The sequence below is a fragment of the Citrus sinensis genome, chromosome 7, assembly GCF_022201045.2.
Source record: "Citrus sinensis cultivar Valencia sweet orange chromosome 7, DVS_A1.0, whole genome shotgun sequence".
NCBI classification, from domain to species: Eukaryota; Viridiplantae; Streptophyta; class Magnoliopsida; order Sapindales; family Rutaceae; genus Citrus; species Citrus sinensis.
In genome coordinates, this window is record NC_068562.1 from 17,273,446 (window position 1) to 17,295,940 (window position 22,495).

General features: G+C 31.9%; 2 long non-coding RNA genes across 3 annotated transcripts; one reads left to right on the forward strand and one right to left on the reverse strand.

The window, feature by feature from the left end:
- Nucleotides 1-5,524: 5,524 nt before the first annotated feature.
- Nucleotides 5,525-8,118, forward strand: LOC127898951 (uncharacterized). The gene is made up of 3 exons (XR_008050712.1): nt 5,525-6,189; nt 6,762-6,825; nt 7,868-8,118. It is a non-coding gene; the product is annotated as an uncharacterized LOC127898951 (long non-coding RNA).
- Nucleotides 8,119-18,366: 10,248 nt separating this feature from the next.
- Nucleotides 18,367-21,137, reverse strand: LOC127898949 (uncharacterized). 2 transcript variants are annotated; one of them, XR_008050708.1, is made up of 4 exons: nt 20,753-21,137; nt 20,311-20,352; nt 20,123-20,213; nt 18,367-18,698 (listed from the first exon to the last, which is right to left on the reverse strand). It is a non-coding gene; the product is annotated as an uncharacterized LOC127898949 (long non-coding RNA). The 2 variants fall into 2 exon arrangements; XR_008050709.1 differs by lacking the exon at nt 20,753-21,137 and having other exon boundaries at nt 20,311-20,462.
- Between the last annotated feature and the right edge of the window lie 1,358 nt (nt 21,138-22,495).

A 22,495-nucleotide genomic window follows, 5' to 3' on the forward strand; every position in this document is an offset into this window, starting at 1 on the left:
TTTAAAAAATTGATTTAAAATTAGTTGAGATTTAATATAAAATTTTATCCCAATTTATTATTTAGAATATCTGGAAATATCAATCAAAAATCTTGATTGCCTTGACTATTATTTTAATTTTTAATTAACTAAATTAAAAAATCATTTATCTTAAAAATAAACAAAAATAATTGACCCAAGCATAAACCCAACAAATTCACTACTTTGCATTCACTTTTAAAGTTTGTTTATTTATTATTTATTTTTTAACGACATTTAGTTTTAAAGTTTAATTAAACTAAACAGATGAAGAAGAAAATAAATTAGTTTGTTGATTTACATATTAAATTTTAGATAATGAATGGATAAAATCGGGACGTTGGCATTTAGAATCGCAACTTGCAACATAAAGCAAGAAGAGTGTGTGAGTAACAAGCTTTACCATTTCTCTCTTATATACATATTTATTAGGATGAGTTGAGACTTGATATTTTTTTCCCTCTCTCTCTTAAAATAACTTGTTTTTCAATTTTTAATCAGGTATATATAAGAACCACGTTGGTCTTGGGATTTGAACGAATTATCTTTAGTTCAAGTGAAAGATAACAAATTAACTTTTCAAAAAAAAAAATCATAACAAATTATTATACAAGCCAAAAAAAATTTATTCACGATCAACTCTTATTATTATATCAGCAAGTTACTAAAGGATTATATTTCTTTTTTCTTTTTTTTGGTCTGAACCACGAGGTGGTCCTAAGTGGGCCCCAACTGTAAGAGGCACCTTGAAGTCCGTACCACAACTTAGACTAATCTTCACTCGCACCAGGTCGGTTTGTAAAGGGTAAAGTACTGGCCAAAGTGGTGACTCCATACGAGAACGGGGCTTGAATCACTGACCTCTCTTAAGAAGTGAAAGTGTCAAACCACTTACACCAACCAACTTTGGTTTATAACACTTGTAATAATTCAAATTATTTCAGTCACGACAATTACGATGATTTTTCATTTGCTCGATGGCATGGGGCAATTGCTGGATACGAAAAGGCCCAGCAATCAAGCCCAACAGAAAAAGGACCAAATGGAAGCCCAATACTGTTTCTACTCTTGACACACAAGACACAGCAAACGGCATCTTCTTCAAGCAAGACTTATTAACACATTTATTAATTTTATTTCTTTTAATTTCAATAAAAAATTTGATAACAAAATAGCTAATTTGAGAAATATGGTCAAGAAGTGTGTGCAAATTTTAAAAAATAATAAAATAATAATAATTTTCATAAATTTATTAATTGTATTTTCTAATTAAAAAAAGATATTTTTATGTCTATATAATATATATGAGGTTATACGTGGAACTGTATGAAAGATCAAACTTTTCAATATTAAATTTTACAAAAATATAGTATAGGATTAGGTGATTTTCACCTAAGAATTTTTTTTTAAAAAATAACCAAACATCATAATTAGTTTTAAATTTCTCAAAATTTCTTTTGAACCTCTCATTTGCTTCTCAAAATAACTTCTTATTTGTTGACATAAAGGAATAATGCGAAAGTGCCTCTATTGTAAATTAAATTATTATTATTATTGTAGTTGTTATAGAACTTTATTTCTTGTTATACTCATGATACACTCATAAATCACAGCTTATAATGATTTGAGTGGGATACAAAAACAAAAACCTTTAGGACAGATTTGTTTGTTTTCATTTTTACAACAAAATCCATTTTTAGATGGACAATCCCTCACACAATCAGAATCTTGGGTGCAACGAATTGGTAACCCTCCAGTGTAGGCTTCAGCACTTGGTAACTCAAAGATTGTGATGCCTGCAAATTGAGGTCAATAATTCATGATTATAGAGAAATGAAATAAAAAGCGAAATGTGTTAGTAATTAGTAAAAAAATATACAAAGAAAGAGAGATATTTGGGACATTGACTAACCATATGCAACGATCATGAGAACGACCAAGAAAGTTAGTTTAAACGAGACTTTCTCCATTTGCTGTAAGAAAAAGATTATGCAGGATGTTTCTTTGAGTGGGAAAAAAAATCTAAAAAAATTGTATGCAAGAACTTTGTTCTTCACCTAATATTTATAGAGATGTAATATACAAATGGTAAAATGGCACACCCAACTTCTAAGTTATTTTATAGAAAAATCACAACAAATCAAATAAACTTGCAACCGATTAATATTCAAATCATTAAACCTAGCCCAATAGGAAACAATAAAAAAAAGGAAAAAAAATAATTTTTTTCATTTTTTTCCAGCTTCGCATTAACAACGCAGACACATTTTCCGTTGTTGGTAAAATCTCCATCCATCTTAGCTCATAAATTTAATTACATCATTACAATCTCTCAATCAACATCTACACAGTACATGTAAGTTGATGATCCCACTATTAATTCCATTTCACGTTGATTAGGGTAAAAAAAAAAAAAAGGAAGTTTTCTTGTATTCATGTAATTTCTATAATCTCTTAAAAATTCCATATGAAGTAGGTCTATTTTGCTATTAACTAAATATCCCAGATTTTGTATTATTGAATCCATTTATTGCCTTAAGGCTATATATATGCATATTTTTTAACTTTACTTTGAACTCATCTCGTGCCATTGAGTTTTTGACTTTCTTCTGTTTATTGCTACCATTTTTAAATTAAAAAAATTGATTCAATCGATGGACTTATTAATAATTGATCAACTTAATTTCATTTAATTGATCAACCTAGTTTTCTTTCATTAACGTTTTATAGCATGATTCATTCGTGATATATATTTACAACATTTTTTTTATGTGTCCTTTGCTTCAATTCACTCATAATAAATCTTAAAATCATTAACGACCATCGTGATTTAACTATAATAGTCTGAAAACAATATGAAAAAAAATATAACTCTATGGATAATTCAATTTTAAGGGTATTATCAGACAAATCATTGCACTAACAATTTTGATTGTTTGCTTACAAAAGTAAAATATGCATTTGTATAACTGGTTTTGCAATAAGAAAAAATGTTAAAAGGTACCCCAATATTTTCTTTCAAGTTTCAAGTTAATTATATGGTTGCTAAGTGAATTAAGAAAGTAACCTCATTGGCCTCTCTTATAATATGGATGTCTTTTGAATTATCTTAATTTAGAATTTATTGACATACACTAATTGATAATTAACTTTTTTGTTCTCATAAGTGATCTTCTTCTTTATGCTTCACCAATGGTGACAACATTTTAAATCAATAAGATATTCATTATATTAGCAGAAATTACGAGGGATCTCAACGAGAATATTAGAATAACCCAAAATAATAAAAAGGATGATTGTGGCTTGAACACTGGTTCTCGCCACAAGTTGGGCTGGTTTATGCTCAATCCACGGCCATAACATCCTAGGAAAAGTTGAATAAATAATATTTTGTGAGTTCTTGATGGAGCGAGAGTAGCGGAAGCAAAATTGATTGGGTAAGACAAAGCGGAAGTGGAATTGATAGAATAGAAAACACTAAATATCATTCTAATACTTGACCAAGCCAACGCGATTAGGTTACGTTTTAATCGAAGCATGATTAGATATCATTTTAATCTTAATGACTCAATAAGATTTTTAATAACGCTTAAAGCGAAATTATATGACGTTTTAATCCAAACAACTCTACAAGAGATATTTTGATAGATAATTCCAAAGGAAATTATAAAAGAGGAAACTAAATTATAAAAGAAGAAACCCACTTCCCTAAATTAACTTAAAAAAAGGGAAACTAAATCGCAATTATAATGGAAATAAAATATACTTTTTCTAAGTTAACTAAATCTCATGCCTTAATTGACTCTAATAAAAATAGAAAGTTTAAAAATAATAAAATACCATAATTGACTCTAATTAAAATAGAAATCCTAAAATAATAAAATTTTGGAATTTTAAAATTTCTAAAATAACGTCCTACATTAGTTCTAGTTGATACTGTTAATTTTGCAGAAAATATTTTTTAACATATTAAAATCTTCATAAATCTTTTATAGACCTTTCCTCATTTAGGCCTTCTCGAAAAGCTAGAACTTACAATCAAACTTTTGCCCCATTATATGACATATGTTAGTAAAATTCATTTTTACAAATGATAATTCTATTCACCCCTTTCTTTATATTTTCTAAAAGATCTAAAATTTTACTCCCATACTTACGGAAAAATTCAACCCTTCTAATGATAGGCGATGGTGATGATGAGAGAGAAAGAAAAATAAAATAAAATTAATTAATAATATAAAAAATTTTAATTATAGTAATTTTAAAAATAAACATTTAATACCCATAACTAAGACATCGTTGAGTTGGGTTGGGACCCCAGGCATGGTCATAGCAGGTATGAAACTTTTTCAATTGTCCGGTTCCTTAGTTAGCTCCTCAAACTTCAGAAAGTATACATTTCCGAGGAGGTGTCTTCACCTAAAACCAAATCAACTTATTTGAGCTCAACAAAAGTTTGTATCTCCCTCTAAGTAACATATATTTATATGGTCTCAACATACACCTAATATTGAAATTCTTTTCAAAAGCATCACTTCATTCAATGAAAAGCACATTGGCCATTGTATTTGCCGTCTTTTACTAAGCGGGTACCATCAAGATCAACCACTACACCACTTTTTATGCTACTTGAAAGAAGATTATAAATATTTTAGAGTTCCACAAACTCTATAATATAGAAATTTAAATCAGTGCACTACACATAAATTTCGTACAGAAAGAAGATTCAAACATCTCTATAAACACAAACTCTCGAGATGTTTTAGAGTTAAACAAAACTACCATTTCATGCCTAGAAAAAATGTAACAATTTTTCCCGCTAGAGTGGTTAATAATCAATACGGATTTGCTTCAAGTCACCGGAGAGGCTTTTAGAGCAAATGCAACAATTTTGGGTTCTAAAATTTTGCTCTTTAAAGCGTTATTTTGGCTTAGTGTTTCAATTATCAAGAAGAGGTACAAAGATCAATGGCTCCTACTATCCTCGTTTTAGCTTAATATATATCTCTCATTTTAATAAATATGGTTGTTTCTTAAAAATTTAATTAAGATCATTGGCTTTGAGTTACTACTATAGGATTCCGAAAATGATCAGCAGCCTATTTCTTCTTCATCTTCAAAATCACCCAACAAACCAAAGTTTGTTCAAATTTAAATGTCCCTGCTATATTAGTACTAACGTTTGTCTCAAAATTTTGCTCGATTAATCCTTGACTTCAAAAGGAACAACGATCTTTTCCTATTCATAGTTCCTTTTTTTTTTAACTCATATTTTAATGAGTGGGTAAAATTGAGTTTTAAATTTTAATGTTGATAATCAAGCCAGCTTTTTTTTTTTATTTACGATTAAGCCAACTTTTTTTAATTAGATTTGAAAAATTAGGAGAGTTTAGGATAGAAAAAAAAAAATTAAGAGAGAATCCTAATCTGTAATACCCCACACCCGATTATTTTTGACCCTTCACCTATATAAATTGAGCGCGATTAAACGCTCGGATAGTCGGATTTTTTTTTCGTCACGGGTCCGGTATTAGCTTAATTTGTATTAAGCTTAAGTGGAAAAAAAAAAAAGAAGAAAGAAGAGGAAGAAAAAGTCGGGTTTTATATATGGAAAAAGGGGGGAAACTGTTTTTGAAGAGAAATGAGAGAGAGAAGGCACGAGAGAGAGAGAGAGAAAGAGTTTGACCCGACATTGACCCGGATCCGACCCGGAAACCCGCGACCTTGACACGATTGTATCTCCCGATTCCGGCCACCTCACCGGCCGAGCTTGGTATCGATCTGAAGCTTGGAAGCCGACCGTTATATCCCAGCTGTCCTCGTCGCCGGAAACCGACTAGAACGCCGGCGATTTGAGCTCGAAAACTCGCGGCCAAAACCCGTTTTCCCCGCCATCGATTTCGCCGGAGTTTGGGCACACTTCCAGCTAGGTTCTACTCCTCACGTCACCAGCATCATTTTCCGACCAACCTCGTGACCCGAAACGGCCGGATTGCCGGCGATCAACCACTTGGGAAGCTCGCGGTTTTGGAAGCTCGATTTGCCGCTGTTGCCGCGCGTGGGAGGTCACCGCCGGCACCATTGGACTCAGCGTGGCTTGAAATTTCAGTTCTGAGCTTCCCGTTGCCGTCGGATGAATTCCGGTGACCGTTGACCGGCAAGGGTATTTTGGTAATTTCACAGTCTAAGGGCAATTTTGTAATTTCAGATTTTGTGGGTATTTTGGTAATTGCTGTAATTGAGGATAAAGTTGGTAATTTATGATTTTGAGGTTAATTTGGTAATTTTGATATGAGGGTATTTTGGTAATATTGAATTCAAGGGCAATTTGGTAAATTCATAAACTTGAGGGTGAATCTGTAATTTGTGGAATCAATGGATAATTTGGTAATTTTAAGTTAGGGCAGTGAGGTAATTTGAGATTTCGAGGGTAATTCGGTAACTTAAGTTGTTAAGGACATTTTGGTAAATTTACGCTCCGAGGGTAATTTCGTAATTTTTGACATTGTGGTTATTTATGTGATCTGAATTAAGGACAATTTGTTAATTGAAGATTCTGAGGATAATTTGGTAAAATAATGATGTTGGGGGCATTTTGGTAATTTTGGTATGTAGGGGTATTTCGGTAATTTTGTGCATGCGGGAATAGTTTATTGTTGATAGATATTCGTTTCGAGATTTATTATATAAAATTGGTTGTATTTCAAAGTTACGGAGAATGATTATGGCGTTTCCTTGATTAGGAGGATTCGCAAACGAGAATTTAACCCGCGGACGTTGTCGACACCGAGTCTGGACATTGTCACTGTGAGTGGAATATACAAAACCTATTTTCAAAGTACATGATGATTTTATGATACAGTGCAGTATGTTTTGATAAATAAGTGTTTAATGCTTCGATTTAATGATTTTCTAGAAAATTGATTTTTATTTATGTGTTGATATTTATTGTTATTGAGAATGAGTTTGATTAATGATTTTACTATCGATTTTGAGTAAATGCATGAGATTAGAATTGAGTAGATTTGAGATATGTTGAATAGAAAGAAAATGAGATTTCAGATGTGATTATATGTTAATGTACATGTGTATAAATGTTGTTTTTGAAATCATTAGACAGTACCCTTCCCTCTAGATACAGAGATACAGATATGAGATACAGATCAGTTATTGAGATACAGTGATACAGATATGGGATACAGATCAGTTATTGAGATACAGAGATACAGTGATACAGATATGAGAAACAGACAGTTGAGATACAGGCCTTTGGGGCCCGTCTGAGTACACACAGAGGCTTTGGGCCGTGTACTTGGGCGCTTTTGTCCTTTGGGGACTAGATTATGCATGCATAGATATGATGAGATATGAGATAGTATTTCCCTATCTATCCATGTAGCTCCGGGGCGTGACGTTACCTAGATAGTGCGTCATTGCCCGTCCGTTGAGGTCCAGATATGATAAGCTTTTTTCCCATCTATCCGTTGTAGCTCCGGAGCATGATGGTTCCTTGATTGCCCGTCCGTCGAGGTCCGGATATGATAAGATTAGTCCCCTGGGTACTTGTTTGATGATAGTTTTTGGTATTCAGTATTTGATATGATAAGTATTATAATTTCATCGATTTTATGCAGATTTATGTAATATAGTATTTCGGTGATTGATTTGACTTAAATAAGTTTATGTAAGTTCTTATGATATTTTGATGAAATTGATTTGAGAAATTGATTTGAGAAAGATTGAATCATTTTAAATAGATTTATTTATTTGTCAAAAATTACTATCCACTCATTGAGCTTACTGAGTTTTATACTCATCCCGTTTTTATTATATTTTCCCCCGCCCACAGGAGATTTGCAGGTACATCAGTCGACCCAGTAACGATAGTTAGATTTGAAATTGTGGCCACATGATGGTGACAGGATGTCGTAGATTTAATTATTTTGATATTTGGGATATTGCGAATTGTATTTATTTATTATATTTTGTAATTAAGGATAATCATTGTATTTTAACATTAGAATGATTTTGGGTGGTATTTGGTATGTTGGCTTGAGAAGTCGGTTGTGGAGGATGGATGAATATTGAATTATTTTGGAAGTATTGTTTTGTAAATTGCAGGTTGAGAATTATAATATGAACCGATATCTAAAGGTCCGGCTTCTAAATCAAATAAAAGCTTATTCATAATTAACCCCCGGCGATGCCCAAAAACTCTATGAACAAATTATTATACAAGCAAGTTACTGCATAATTATATTTCTTATTCGTGGATAGCACTTGTAATAATTCAACTTGATTTTCTTTCAATGACGATTATAGCATGATTCAGTCATTCTATTCACGATAAATTTTTATTTTTTTCGTGTCCTTTTGCACCTTGGCATCAAAGCACAAAGTACAAGGGGCAATTGTTCGATATGAACTTCATCACCGGCATGGTTAACAGTAACATGGCCCAATAAGCAAGCCCAAGTGAAAAAGGACCAAAGGGCAGCCCAATATTGTTTCCGCTCTTGACATCCAGGAAATCAAGCAAGACTCAATAAAAACACATTTATTAAATATTATTTTTTATTTTAATTTCTCAAAAGAATTGATAACAAATAGCTAGGTTGAGGAGTATATGTGAATTACAAAAAATCATAATAATAATTATCTTCGTAAATTTACTGATAACATTTTCTAATTGAATAAGGGTATTTTCTAATTGCTATTCGGCTTGCACAATTATCTTCAACACTTTGTAGGCTTGGTTGCTTGGTCGTTTTGATTTGTAGACTTGTAATGGATTCAGAGATTTTTGTTCTTTGAATAGTGGGGTGTTCCTTTCGGGGAAAAAGGGAAAAAAAGAAAAAAAGAAAAATAGAGCGATGTTGGCTAAGCAAGGTTGGTGAATGGTATTTGAACATTCTTTGGGCTGAAAGCTCGATACTTTAAACACAGTTCTTTTCTTACCGCAAAGCATGGTCATAACCCTTTTCTTATATCTGTTGAAGTCTTCTATGAGGGCATGGCGTTCTTGAACGAGGTATTTGGTGACATATTAAGTGTGGGTCACGCAACTCACAAGTGGATGTCTATCACGGCAATTGGATTCCACTGCTCAAATATTTTCGCGCAGTCTCTAGTGCTTCGTTTTGATACAAAAGTGTCTCCTTGTGCCAATGGATAGTAATCGTAGGAATAATGCTTTGTTGCGGAGTATTTTGTGCCGATGGATGTTGAATCCATTTTTTGAATTCATTTGCCTAGTACTCCAACGGCTAATGAGGTGTTACGACATTTTGCGAAAGATGGCATTTCTACTGTTAAATAAGGGTGTCTTATGTCTTTGGCTTGGGAGAATATGGATGTTGCGAAAAATTCTAGTAGTTCTTCAAGGGATCGGAATAAGATCTGGCATTTAAATGTTCTTTGGAAGGCCAAATTCTTTTTGTGGCAGGGTTACATAGTTATGTTTCATTTAGTTAACGGCTATTTGAATTGAAGAAAGGGTTTGATGAATACAAACATAGGACAGTGCAGAGATCGAAACCAAACTTTATGTTAGTGTAAGGTGCCCAAAATCTTTTGCATCGCTGCACTGCTTAATTCAAAATGTTCTTACAAATGCCTTTGGCGGTCGGTCACAATTTAATATATTACCCAATGGTGTTCTGTGTCAAACTCTATTTTGAGATTTTTGTGTTGAACTATTCTTCTATGGATGTTTGGCAAATGGTTTTGAAGGTTTTTGACACTTTTGGAGGACTGATCTTGAATTCTTATGTCAATTATCATGCTTTATATGGGTTGAGTGGTTCTACAGGAATAGATATCAATTGTCACACACGCACACAATTACACGCACACGCTTATATTTGCAATGTTGTAAATATTTTACAACACTGATTTTATGTCAAAACAAAGTTAAGTTTATAGTTTAATCACTACGGCTTCCATCAAAACAAAATCCTGAATCTGCCGTTGACTAAGAATGCTCGAGACTTTTTTATTAAATGAGGTCCTGGGGATAAAATCTTAGGTGAAACAATCCCATAGGACCCGCACCGTCATCATATAGATGTGGTGAGATTTTCTGATTTTCAAATTTAAATTTGACAAACATGAGAGACAATGATGGTGGGACTGAAAATTTAAATTTAATTGGACGGTGCCATCCCTCTCTCATGTTTGTCAAAATTTAATTAATTAAATAGTTTAACATAAGTTTTTTTCAACAGCAAGACAATGTTTGTTTTAATGTAAAGTCAGTGTATTACGTCAAAGCGAGAAAGGATTTGCTATTGGTTTAATAATATGGTTTGACACTAAACTGATTTATTATTGTGATAATTGTCTTATTTTTCTTAGTTATTTTGCGAATGTGATTAAACCGATTAAATTGGTTCTCTTTAATTTAGTTTAGCATATACATAAATGTATCCCTATAGCAATCTCTACGGATAATACACTCGCAGATTGATCGGTCAAACTCTCGCAAAGTTTTAAAAAAACTGAAGTAACAAAAATAAATTAGTCCGATCATTGACCTGACTAGGCTGGAATGCAAACATTAGCATGTGGGTTCATTTTTTTTTTTCCAAGTAAATTTTTTTTAATCTCTACAGTGTGAGTAAACAGCAATGCAATTTATACCACACAAGTAAAAATAATTGAAGAAAATAAATAATATGAAATATAAGAAAATTAATGATAAAATATGGTTATATTGGTTTGAATAAGAAAAATATTTTCGTATAAGAATTCCAATCTTATGCAATTTATACCACAGGAGGAAAAATATATAATTAATTCAATCCAACTTATTCTAATTATTATTATTATTTTGAATATATAATTATTATTATATAGATGTGGAAAAATATATAATTAATATTGCCAGTATCGCATACAGTTGCAAAGCTACAGCCACTACTAAAAAAATGACCTTTACTAACACTTAGTTTCTGACACTTTATAAAAAGTATCAGTAATTATGTACATATGCACCATTTTCCGCTTTTAACAAACAAATATTATAAATTATTGATACTAACGTGTCAGTAAATTAAATATTAAAAATCACTGATACTAAAGTATCAAAAGTTTAAAAAAAATAATTAGAATTTGTAAAACTTTGAACTCGAACCTAAGACTTCTAAAATTTAAAATACTTATGTTTGTTCCGCAAACCATCAGACCGATAGAATTAAGACCCAAATATTATATTAAAAGATTAAAGAACAAAAATTAAAAAACAAAATCCCCAATCGATCTCTTCCCCTCATTTCGTCTAAGTGAATAAAACTTACAAACGAAAACTTACAAAATCCCTAAATCTACCACGCCGCCGACGCACCCAAAACCTCTCCTATCACTGCCGTCACTCGACTACCCACTGCCGTCGACTCCCATGCACCAAAGTCTGGTCTCTTTTGCTGTCATCATCTCCTGTGCACCAAAGTTCAAAATCCCCTGTCGTGAAAGTTCAAAATCCCCTGTCGTGATTTATGATTTTGTGTCATCATCGGTAATAAATCCACTGTCGTCATCACCCTAAGGTCGTAACAGCTTCCACCCATCATCAATACTCAGCTATTCATCATTGGTATAATATATCAGCCTTTGTGGTCGCTGTTGTACTACCTCAATCTCCGTCGTCGCTTCCGTACTGCCTCAATCTCTATTCAAGGTAAGCTCAATCTTATGACTGCCTCAATCTCTGCCTTTTTTAATTTATTTCTTTCATTGGTCTTCTTTCTGTGCTCTCCTTAATTTCTAATTGACTACAATTACAAATTAAGATTTATTTTGATAATTTTGTTATAATTATTATTTTGACGAGATCAAATTTATTTTGAAATATTTATAAAGAAATTTTATTTTTCTGTCCATTATCGCCAACTTATTACTTATACATGCGACGTGATAGAATTTACTTACCGCACACATTAACTATACTGATTTTGATGAAGTATTGCTCTTGAACATGTACTAGAATTATTGTTGCAATGAGTCTTTGATTATCGACATGTTATTAGCATCTCTTAATAGAAATATCTAGGTTATCCATGATGACTTTAAATTGAAAAATGGGCTTAATTGAAAATGGCATGATGGGCAAATAAAAGTCATGAACAAAAAAGTGAAGTGGAGGGTAAATGCAGTAGCATTAGGCATCTGGCGGCAGTAGAGGCAAGTAGGTGGAGATGGTCCTGGTGGGTATTGTAATGTAATAAAGAAAAAAGGAGTGGGTTGCAGTTGTAGTTGCCTATTGTAGAGTGAGAGGGACTCATGAACCCTTTTGTAATATTAACAAATATGTACACACATAAGCTATACATTTGTCTATGTGTACTTAATTCAACTAGATTTGGATTGCTATGAAGTCGGGTATGAAAATTATGTTTGATTTTAGTTTTCAATGGAAATTTCAAAGAGAATCCCACGCCATTGAAATTTCAAACAGGGAGGAGAGTTAAATGGTTGTTTCCCTTTTTTCTATTTGGTTCTTCCCAAGTTGAAATGAAAACGAACAGTAGAATAACATGGTCTTGATTGGGGTGAGCATTTGACTTGGTTCAATCCAAACTGAATCTAATTGAGCTGTATTATGGCAGTTCGGTTCAATTCGATCAGGCAATAAAAATCAAATGATTCATGTGATTTATTTAATCTATAATAAATATGAATAAAAGTGTATTTGAAAATAAGTGTAATATTATAAACTTATGTTGTTAGGGGAATTATTAGAGATTACAAAAATGGTAGGAGATAACAGTAACAGAAAAATTGGCAATCTACCTTGGGAAAAATGAAGAGAATAATTCTTCTTGCTGCATTTCTATTGTCAGCATTTGGTTTTGCTACGAGTATGTATACTTATATCATGGGAAGAACCAGAACTGCAACTAGAGTACATAGGCAGATGCAACTAGTTAGGACTGCGGAAATTTCTTTCTCTGTGGTTCAATTAGTTGTTACGCTTGCTAATTTTATTCTGGCAGAATTGGGTGTCAAAAACAGCTTTGATGCATATGTTTTCTCACTAGTCTTTGCTATAATTGTTGCTGCATTTAATATTATATATGCTGGGGGAGTTTCCAATTCATCAGGCTTTGCCTCTCCTATTGCCCCAGCTGCTGATCACCAACTGTGAAATTCCCAGGTATGATTGTGAATATAATTGTAAATATCAAGCTGCACTGGGGGAATTCATGTAAGCAACTCATCACCTCTATTACCTCCTACAAATTTAAATAAACTTGTGTTAGAATATATGACGGCATGGCAATTATGCTCGAGTCTAGGATTAATTTGTTGTCCCTTGGCTAATTCTAGCCATATGCTACTTGATCCTAGGCTATTATATGAATCAAGGCATTCATTTAATGTAGGGGCTCACTAACTATATAACCCCTCTTTTGTACATTCTTTTATATGTTGAAATACAACTTTGCATCAATTGTCTCTCTTTTACTTTTTAGTTTGCTTTCTTTTTGTCTTATTACAAGTTGCATGAGTCGACAAACTTTTGAAGTGTTGTGGAAGAAGGCAATATAAAAATTGTGAGATTCCATTAACTTAAATGCATTTGTAAATTAGTAATTCAGTCGTTAAATGACTATAAAAGATTTATTTTATAATTTATATTTATAATGCTAGAGTGCCTCTGTTAGATTTAGAAATCTTTTATGTAATTAACGATTGTTTTTGTAGTACTATGGCTACATCAGAGCTGATATCAAATATTTGATTGTTTGTATCTTTTGTAGGTTCATAACCCAAGTATTATTGCTGAGGACGTGGAAGCAAACAACAGCTTGTCTATGGCCTCATGTACAGATCATCAATTGCAGAATATCCAGGTATGATTGTGAACATAAATGAATCATCAAGCTGCACTGGGTAAATTCACATAAACAACTTATCACCTCTATGAGTTCCTACAAATTTAAAGAAAGTTGTATGAGACGTTAAGCTTTTGAAATATTGTGGAAAAAGGAAAACTAAAAGTAAAACAACATGCCCTTGATTGGCCTTTTGTCTTTTTTCAGGGCTCTTTATTTTGTTTAATGCCGAGTTACAATTGGCAAAATGAGTTGTTTAGAAATAACTTGATTGGGACCATTGTAATTTTATAATTTTTGTTATAGTTTTTGCCTGTAATAAGAGAATTAGAGACTTTTTAATGTGAAATGGCACATTACAAGATTATAGTTGAAGGTTGGCTTGTATTTGGTAGCATTGATTTTAGTAGAATAATAGAATTAGATGGAACTGAAGGTAATCTTTATTAGTAAAACTAGTATTTGCAGTCTCTAACTCCACTCAGGCAGCATAGTTTACAGATAGTACCACTATGTTTTTAATTAAAACTTTAGCTTTGTGTTTTTTTGCTTTTTTGTGGATAAATTTTAATTCATAAGTAGGTTGTAAAATTGAGTGTTCTCTCTCTATACATATACTTTAAACATTAAAAAAAATTTATATGATGATTAAACAATATGAAGACTTTTTATTTTATTTTAAGTCTTAATTTTTATTAGTTACTTCACTTATGAATTAGCTTGACTTAATAAAAAACCATTAGGGCCCTTCTTGCTTGTTCATCTTCTGTTTTGCTTTCAAAGCTTCTTTTGTTTCAATTTTAGGATTTTGTTCAAATTACTATTATAAGTGCTTAATTATAAACCTTCTAAATATCTACTTTTACCTGTCCATCTTCTACTGCTCATCACTCGTTTATGTTTTAATGGGTTTGTTGCAAAGTTGTTATTAGTGGCAACATGTTACAATATTGTTGCTTTTACTTCACTTTGATGAAGATATACCTATTGAGGTTTTATATCTACATCCACATTTGCATTAAAGTGGTTAGTGTTGGTGTTCACAAGTTGCTTCGGCTTCAAACATCACTATATAATCATGTAGATCAACACTCGTTGAAAAATTTTTCTTATTAGCATGGTTTTCAAGATATTTAGTGTTTGCCTGTATAATTTTGGATAGAAGAGTAACATTATTGGAGTTCATTTCAAGTGCATAAAGTGTTTTGAATTGTTATCACACGAATATATTTAAATGAATGATAATTAAGAAGTTTACAATTTAACTTTTGGCGAATAACTTCTTGTTTGGAAATTAAAGTTCAAGGGAATTGATGAGTACTCGATGAAAGAGCTCTCGCAACTTCGTGATCAATAGGCTACATAAGTTGCCAAGTTAATTAAAACCTACAATCGCGAGGTAATATATGAGTAATTTAGGACCACTTTTGCTTCCAAATCTCTAAGACTTATTTTTTGTGGTGTTCTAATTGATTTTATGTGCTTGTAGGTGGGGGAAAAAAATGAAGCCACGTATGGATATTCAGGATATTCTTGTGCTTATTATTGTTGGTTAATGTTCGTTGAAATTGAATTTAGTACTTTGTTGCTTAAAACTTGTCGAAAACTTAATTTGATACTTATGTTCTTTTTTTTTCCAAACAATGATGTAGTTGAATTATGTTAATTTAAGTGATGTATTTGGGATATTTATTATGTGAATTGTGTTGGGAGATTTGATATATTTAATATATTTATTTTTTTTAATTGTAAAACAAACTGGAAAAATATAATTAAAATAAAAATATATTACTAACCAAAAGCAGCATAACATCACTAAATACTGACTCAATTTTAAATATTGATATGTAAATAGTATCATTAAATGTTTACACTTCGTATCATTATTTTAGTGATACTATAGTGACATGAATTACTGACACGTAAATAGTATCATTAAGTACTAACGCCATAGTGTCATTATTTTGGTGATACTAGAGTAACACGAATTACTGACACGAAAAACGCTGACACCAAAAATTAGTGTCAGTGTGTTCTAGCTGGAGCATTACTGACACAATTAACAAGTGTCAGTAAAAGTTATTACTGACACTAAATTGGTGTCAGTAAAGCCCATTTTTCTAGTAGTGAGCCTTGCAGCTTGAACAACCTTCGGATAGTCTTGACTCTTGAATCCAAATACTCCGCTACACTTGAGTGTAGCCAATGAACCGTGGTCCTTCCTTAGCTATAATATGATCCGGTGATGAAGTATCACATATGCAATTTTTGTAACGGATAGACAAGATGAATTTAGGTGAAGTGAAAGCATAAAAAAAAACATACCACATAAATGAATCCCTTCATGATATGTTTAGAACAGAGTTTTATACAAGGAGCCGGTATAGTGTCGAGCTCTCAAAAGTTGTCTTTGGCTACCATTTGGCAAAAATTAAATAAAATAACATATTAATTTAGAAATTATAGAAAAAATATTAATAGTAAAAAATAAATAGAAAATAAAAGAAAGATATAATATTGTCAAAATCAAGAAAAAATTTATATAATAAATTAAAAATGTTTGTTTCATATATTATATGTGATGTGTCATATTTAACATCAAAATTTTCTAGATGTTTTGTTATTTTTCTCAACTTTGTTATTCTAAATAACCCAAAAAGTTTTTTTTCCCGCCCGTTTTATGTTTGACGTCCTTATTGCATGTTTGACCCCCATTCTTACATCTTTCACGTGACCTGCTGCATGTTGACATGGTTTTCATGTTTAACCTCATATATTACATGTTTGTCCTCACTTGTTACATGTTTCATGTGGATTGTTGCATGTCTTAAATAAAGCCAAAAAATAAAAATTATCCCACCAATTTTATGTTTCACGTCCGCGTTGCATGTTTGATCTCCGTTATTGCATCTTTTATGTGAACTGTTGCATGTTGACGTGGTTCTCATGTTTAACTTTATGTGTTGCATGTTTGACCTCAACTGTCGCATGTTTTACGTGACCTTTTTACACGTAAATTTCATGTTGTATGTTTGACCTCACTTCTTGCATGTTTCACGCGGATTGTTGCATGTCATGAATAAAGCCAAAAAATAAAAAATTTCCCACTCGTTTCACGTTTGTATACCTCCATTGTTGCATCTTTCACGTGAACTATTGCATGTTTCTCATCTTTAACCTCATCTGTTGCATGTTTGACCTTTGGTGTTGCAAGTTTTACCTGACTTTTTTACATGTAAATTTCATGTTGCATGTTTGATCTCACTTGTTGCATGTTTCATGTGGATTTTCGCATGTTTGAATAAAGCCAGAAATGAAAATTTTCCCGGCTGTTTCATGTTTCACGTCTGTGTTACATGTTTGATCTTCATGTTGTATCTTTCACATTAACTGTTGCATGTTGATGTCGTTCTCAAGTTTAACCCCATCTGTTGCATGTTTGACCCCATATGTTCCATGTTTTATGTGACCCTCTTACATGTAAATTTCATGTTACATGTTTGACCTCATTTGTTACATGTTTCACATGGGTTGTTGCATATCTTGAATAAAGCCAAAAAATGAAAATTGTTCCACTTGTTTCATGTTTCACGTTCGTGTTGCATGTTTGACTTCCGTCGTTGCATCTTTCAAGTGAATTTTTAATTTTTGCACGTTGATGTGGTTCTCATGTTTAACCTCATCTGTTGCATGTTTGACATCAGATGTTGCATATTTTACATGACCTTTTTAAATATAAATTTCATGTTATATGTTTGACCTCACTTGTTGCCTGTTTCACTTGAATTGTTCCATGTCTTGAATAAAGAGAAAAATTGAAAATGGGTGAGGAAGACAAAGTAATAGTGCATATAATCACGAAGTTGGCTAGCCAACTTATTTAACAATGAATCTAGTGGTTAACCACTTCCACTCCAGAGACACCCAACAATGAAACGACTAGCCAATAGATTTAACGAAGAATTAAGCAGTTTATCGCTTCCACTCCGGAAACACTCAACAATTAAGTGGTTAGTCGACTAATTTAACAAGGAATCAAATGGTTAACTGCTTGCGTTCAAGAAAATAGCTAACAATGAAACATTTAGCCAAATTGTTAAGCAAAGAATTAAGCAGTTAGTTGCTTCCACTCCAAAAACAACTAAGTATGAAACAGTTACTTAGCTTATTTCACAACAAATGAAGCGGTTAACTAGTACAACGAATGTTTGACGTTGATATTTCATGTATCACATTGTCTAACACATGTATAAATATCATGTTGCATTCAAAATTTCTTGACATTTCAAGTGATAATTTATAATCAAAATTATTTGTTTCATATTCTTTTTTATTATTAATTAAGTTTAATTAAGCCCCATCTATTAAGAAAAAAAAATGAAATGTTGCCTTAGTGTTAAAATTATTTGATAATTTAAGTGATCATTACTACTCCAAGTAATAATTTATCATTTTAGTTATTATTTGTTTCATTATTTTGTAATTTGTTTAATTTTTCACACGAAAATAACTATGGTGACAATTTTAAATTACCAATTAACCTTCTTCTTTTTTTTAGTGCAATTGGTAATTTGTAAATTTTTTATTTTAAAAATCAAATAATACATACAACACATTAATTATTTTGGATTAATTTCATCAGAGCTTGTAAATGAAACCCATAAACAAAGGCATCCCAAACTTTGTAATTACAAAAAAAAAAAAAAAAAACGTAAAGAAGAGAGTTGGCGGGTGCACGCCATACGCGAATTAATTTTCACCATCATCTTCCACCATATGTCGTGAGCAATGGAGGCTTTCCCTCCCCACTACCATTACAAAAAAGGTGTCGAAAAAGGTGTCGACCTGTGTCACACCCCCATCCAAGAAGTGAGCTAAAAATTATGAAACTCCAAAGCACTGTCTAAGCATAGCACACAGGCTACTTCCAGCATCTCCATTAACAAAATACTTGAAAAAAGCAAGGCATTCTATGAAAACATGCTCAAAGATTCCAAAAGAAAATTGACATTTAAACACATAAGAATCAATCTTAAGAATCCATCAATTTTGCAATCAAGCGAAAAAAAGTCAATCTCTGATCTATAAGACCAAAATTCAAAGTCTATAATTTCAATGATCAAATAACAAATGATGTACAAATAAAATTCATGGAAATCTATAGAAACCTTTGGCATTATTTTAGACCATGTAAAAAGCACAGGCCTTGTTCAATAGTCCCTTTAAATTATTGGGTTGGTTCAATTACTATACAAATTTGCAGATATAATCTAGACATGTAAAGCACCTAGAATATAACATCTTAGCTCAAATTTAGTTACAGTTATTACTATTTCTATGACCCAATACAGAGTTACAGAAAACTGGTTTATTGACAGGAAACGCCAATAACCTAAGCTTCTGATTTTCTTTAAAAATTCAATACTATTCAGAATATTGTGAAAACTTCCAAAATATTATTAGACACAACATATAAAATTTTCAAGCCATTTGGACAACTCCATAATTGGTTCTCACAGGATTGAACTAAACAAATCAAAACTGTCTTTTTAATTCACACAAAAACAGCTGAGCTTTGGTGATTTATTAAAATTAAAATACTCAATATGTTGGGATGAAAATTCCCAGAACATAATTACACATATAACTTGATAACGTATTAAAAGTTCAAGACATTCTGATATCATTAAGCTAATGTTTCATAAGATCAAACACAAGTGAATAGTTCTGTCAAGGGGTTTAGGGCTAAAGTAGTGGAGTTTGAAAAATCATAAAAAACAAAAGAGAACCAGTTGTTCAATTACCAAGGAACTTTTAACATTTAAAATACATTTAAAATAGACTTATTGAAGTTTAATATCTCAAAATTTTAGCTCATGTTGACACCAATAGATTATTCGTTTATAACACCAAACATGGTACATACACAGTTTTTGAAAAATTCCAACAGCAACTGACCAATTTGACGAATCCATTAAAAATCAACCATTAGTTCAATTCATTACAAAATGTCCAGAATCGAAATATACAATTTAGCTTGTATTACTCAAAATTTGAAGCTAATCAAGCATCATTTAGTCATATTTTCAAACAATCAAAGTTATGATAATAGTTCAACAATCTTTAAATTTTCTGCAGAATCAATAAACTATTTATAATCTTTTCAGTTCAATAATCAATTTTCTGGCAAAATTAGACATGCAAAACCAACAACAACCTTACTTTTCAGTTTTGAGATAACAAAACATCAATTGCACAAAGTTACCTACCTAAATCACAAGCTTTAACTTCCTAGCCTCTTAATAAAGCTTTCTGTCACCTTTGCAAGTATTAACCTCGGCCTTGACATTACCAAAAAGCCTACCCAAAATAAAATTAAAAAAAAAAAAAGATTATCAATCACACTTCCATTAAACAAAGTCATAAGAGCTTATTTAAAAATTGAGGTGTCTTTTACCTCTTGACGAATAGCTCAAGTCCAAACTTCCAATCTATAGCACTACATAATTGAAACATACAACCACCGATCAACAAATAACCCAAAAAATTGCTAACAGTTTCAATTAAAAATAAAAGCTGGTGATTATATAGCATCAGTATATAGCATTAAATCATCAAGGAACAGTATACGATGGTGAGTCTCTAGAAACATCAATAAAAGTTTCTGAAAAACAGCAAAAAAACAACTTAAAAGTAATATAATGAATATCAACACATATAAAATAAGATTGGTCAAAAAATTAAAAATAAAAGAAAAAGAAGCTGAATGGATAAATCTTTACAAAATTTGTGGGTACCCATTTTTAGTATTCCGAACAATGAGTGTGGAGCTCAAAACGAGCAAACAACACCGAAAACCAAACAAGAAAAAATTAGTATATCAAGAGAAAAAAATTAACTTGTTTTGAGGGTTTTCGCTGGTGGCTTCAGGAAGCCCACGCGGCCACGATTTTGGCCAAAGCTAGGATGACGGCAGTGAAGGTTGAAGAACTGATGGTATAGTCAATGGTGGGACAGAAATAATGGTGGGCGGTTGGAAACGCAGCAACAGACGTGATACCAACTTTGCCTCTCCCTAGCTCTCGTATACAAACCAAATACTAGGGTAGATGACTCCAATTGGTTGATTAGTGTGAGAGAGACAATGGATTTGATTTTAGGTAATGAGCAAAGAAATCAGATGATAGAAATTATGGATTTCAAAGAGGGAAGAAATTTAGGGATTTCCCTTTTAAGAAAGCGAAGAAATCAGATCGGCGACAGTGGGGCCGGGGGGGTTAAATGGATGAGAGAAATTATGGATTTCAAATGAATGAGAAATCTGATGGTATAAAATGTTTATTAATATATACTTGAGAACCAACATCTCAAGTTCAATCGAACGGTTTGATTTCAATTTTCAATATGGTGTCCGGGCTTAGTGCCCGGCATTGTAGCTTTAACTCTTATACAACTGATAATATATAAGAACTTGTATTGGTGAATTTACAGACATAATAAATTAGGTGTAAAATCTATAATGTACTTCTAGTAAACGACAACTTTATGGAGCAATAATCCTAGTTTTCTTTTCTAATTTTATGAGCAAGTAAAACTCGTTATATTTTGCTTCATTAAAAAAGAATAGTAAATGGCTTGCCTAGCTTTGAGCAAAGTATTTAGATCATTTGATATGTAATAGGTGCCATTTCTCAATCTACCAGCTTTGATATTGACAAAATGCAGTACACGCATAAGCTGATTATAGTAAACAATTTGGCAAGAGTTCTCTATAGAAAATTAATGGGGACAAATGACCTTAGAAATTGAATAAGATGCTGCAAATTGACCAAGTGACAAATCCGTTCCCATCCGAACCATAGCTAATTTAGAATGAATATTTGAAAATAAGAGAAGGCAAGACACATGTGGGCACAGCAACCGAGGAAAGCAGACCTAGCGTTGGCATGAATTAAAAGTTAGATAATACTCTTACACACTATTTTTGAAGGCATTCATGGCAAAGATTATAATTCACTACCAGTGAAAGAAAAGAAAATCAATTTGATTGTCTCATACGTCTAGCTCTTCAACATTTTAAAGCAACGAGCATCTAAATTTTAAGAAACCCATTACAATTTCCTTTGCATTGATTCTCTGCTTTGGTGAGTCTACAATACACTCTATAGCTAAATTGAAGACAAATGACACACGTTACTCTTTGGTCATAAAATGTTTGTCTTCCCAAGCTAGTAGATTTGCATCAACAATTGTCGTAACTGAAATGAGTAGCGAATCATTAACCCAATACTTTAATCTCATTTTCTTCTGAAAAAATTTCATCTGTGACTTTAGTGTAATATATGTTCTTTTCTAATTTTAAGAATATCATTTTAAAAGGAATTGTAAATAGCTTCCCTAGTTTGAGCAAAGTATTTAGGTCATCTGACATATAATAAGGTCCATTTCTCAACCTGCCAGCTTTGGTTTTCATAAAATGCGATATACACATAAAGTAATGGGTATAAAACTAAATGCACTGAAATTTTCAATCCTTCTAAATCCTACAAAATATTCATAATTTTCCACACATGAAGCAAAAGAACAATAATTAAATCACACTGACCTGATTATACCAAATGAAAGTCCAAATTTTCCCTATA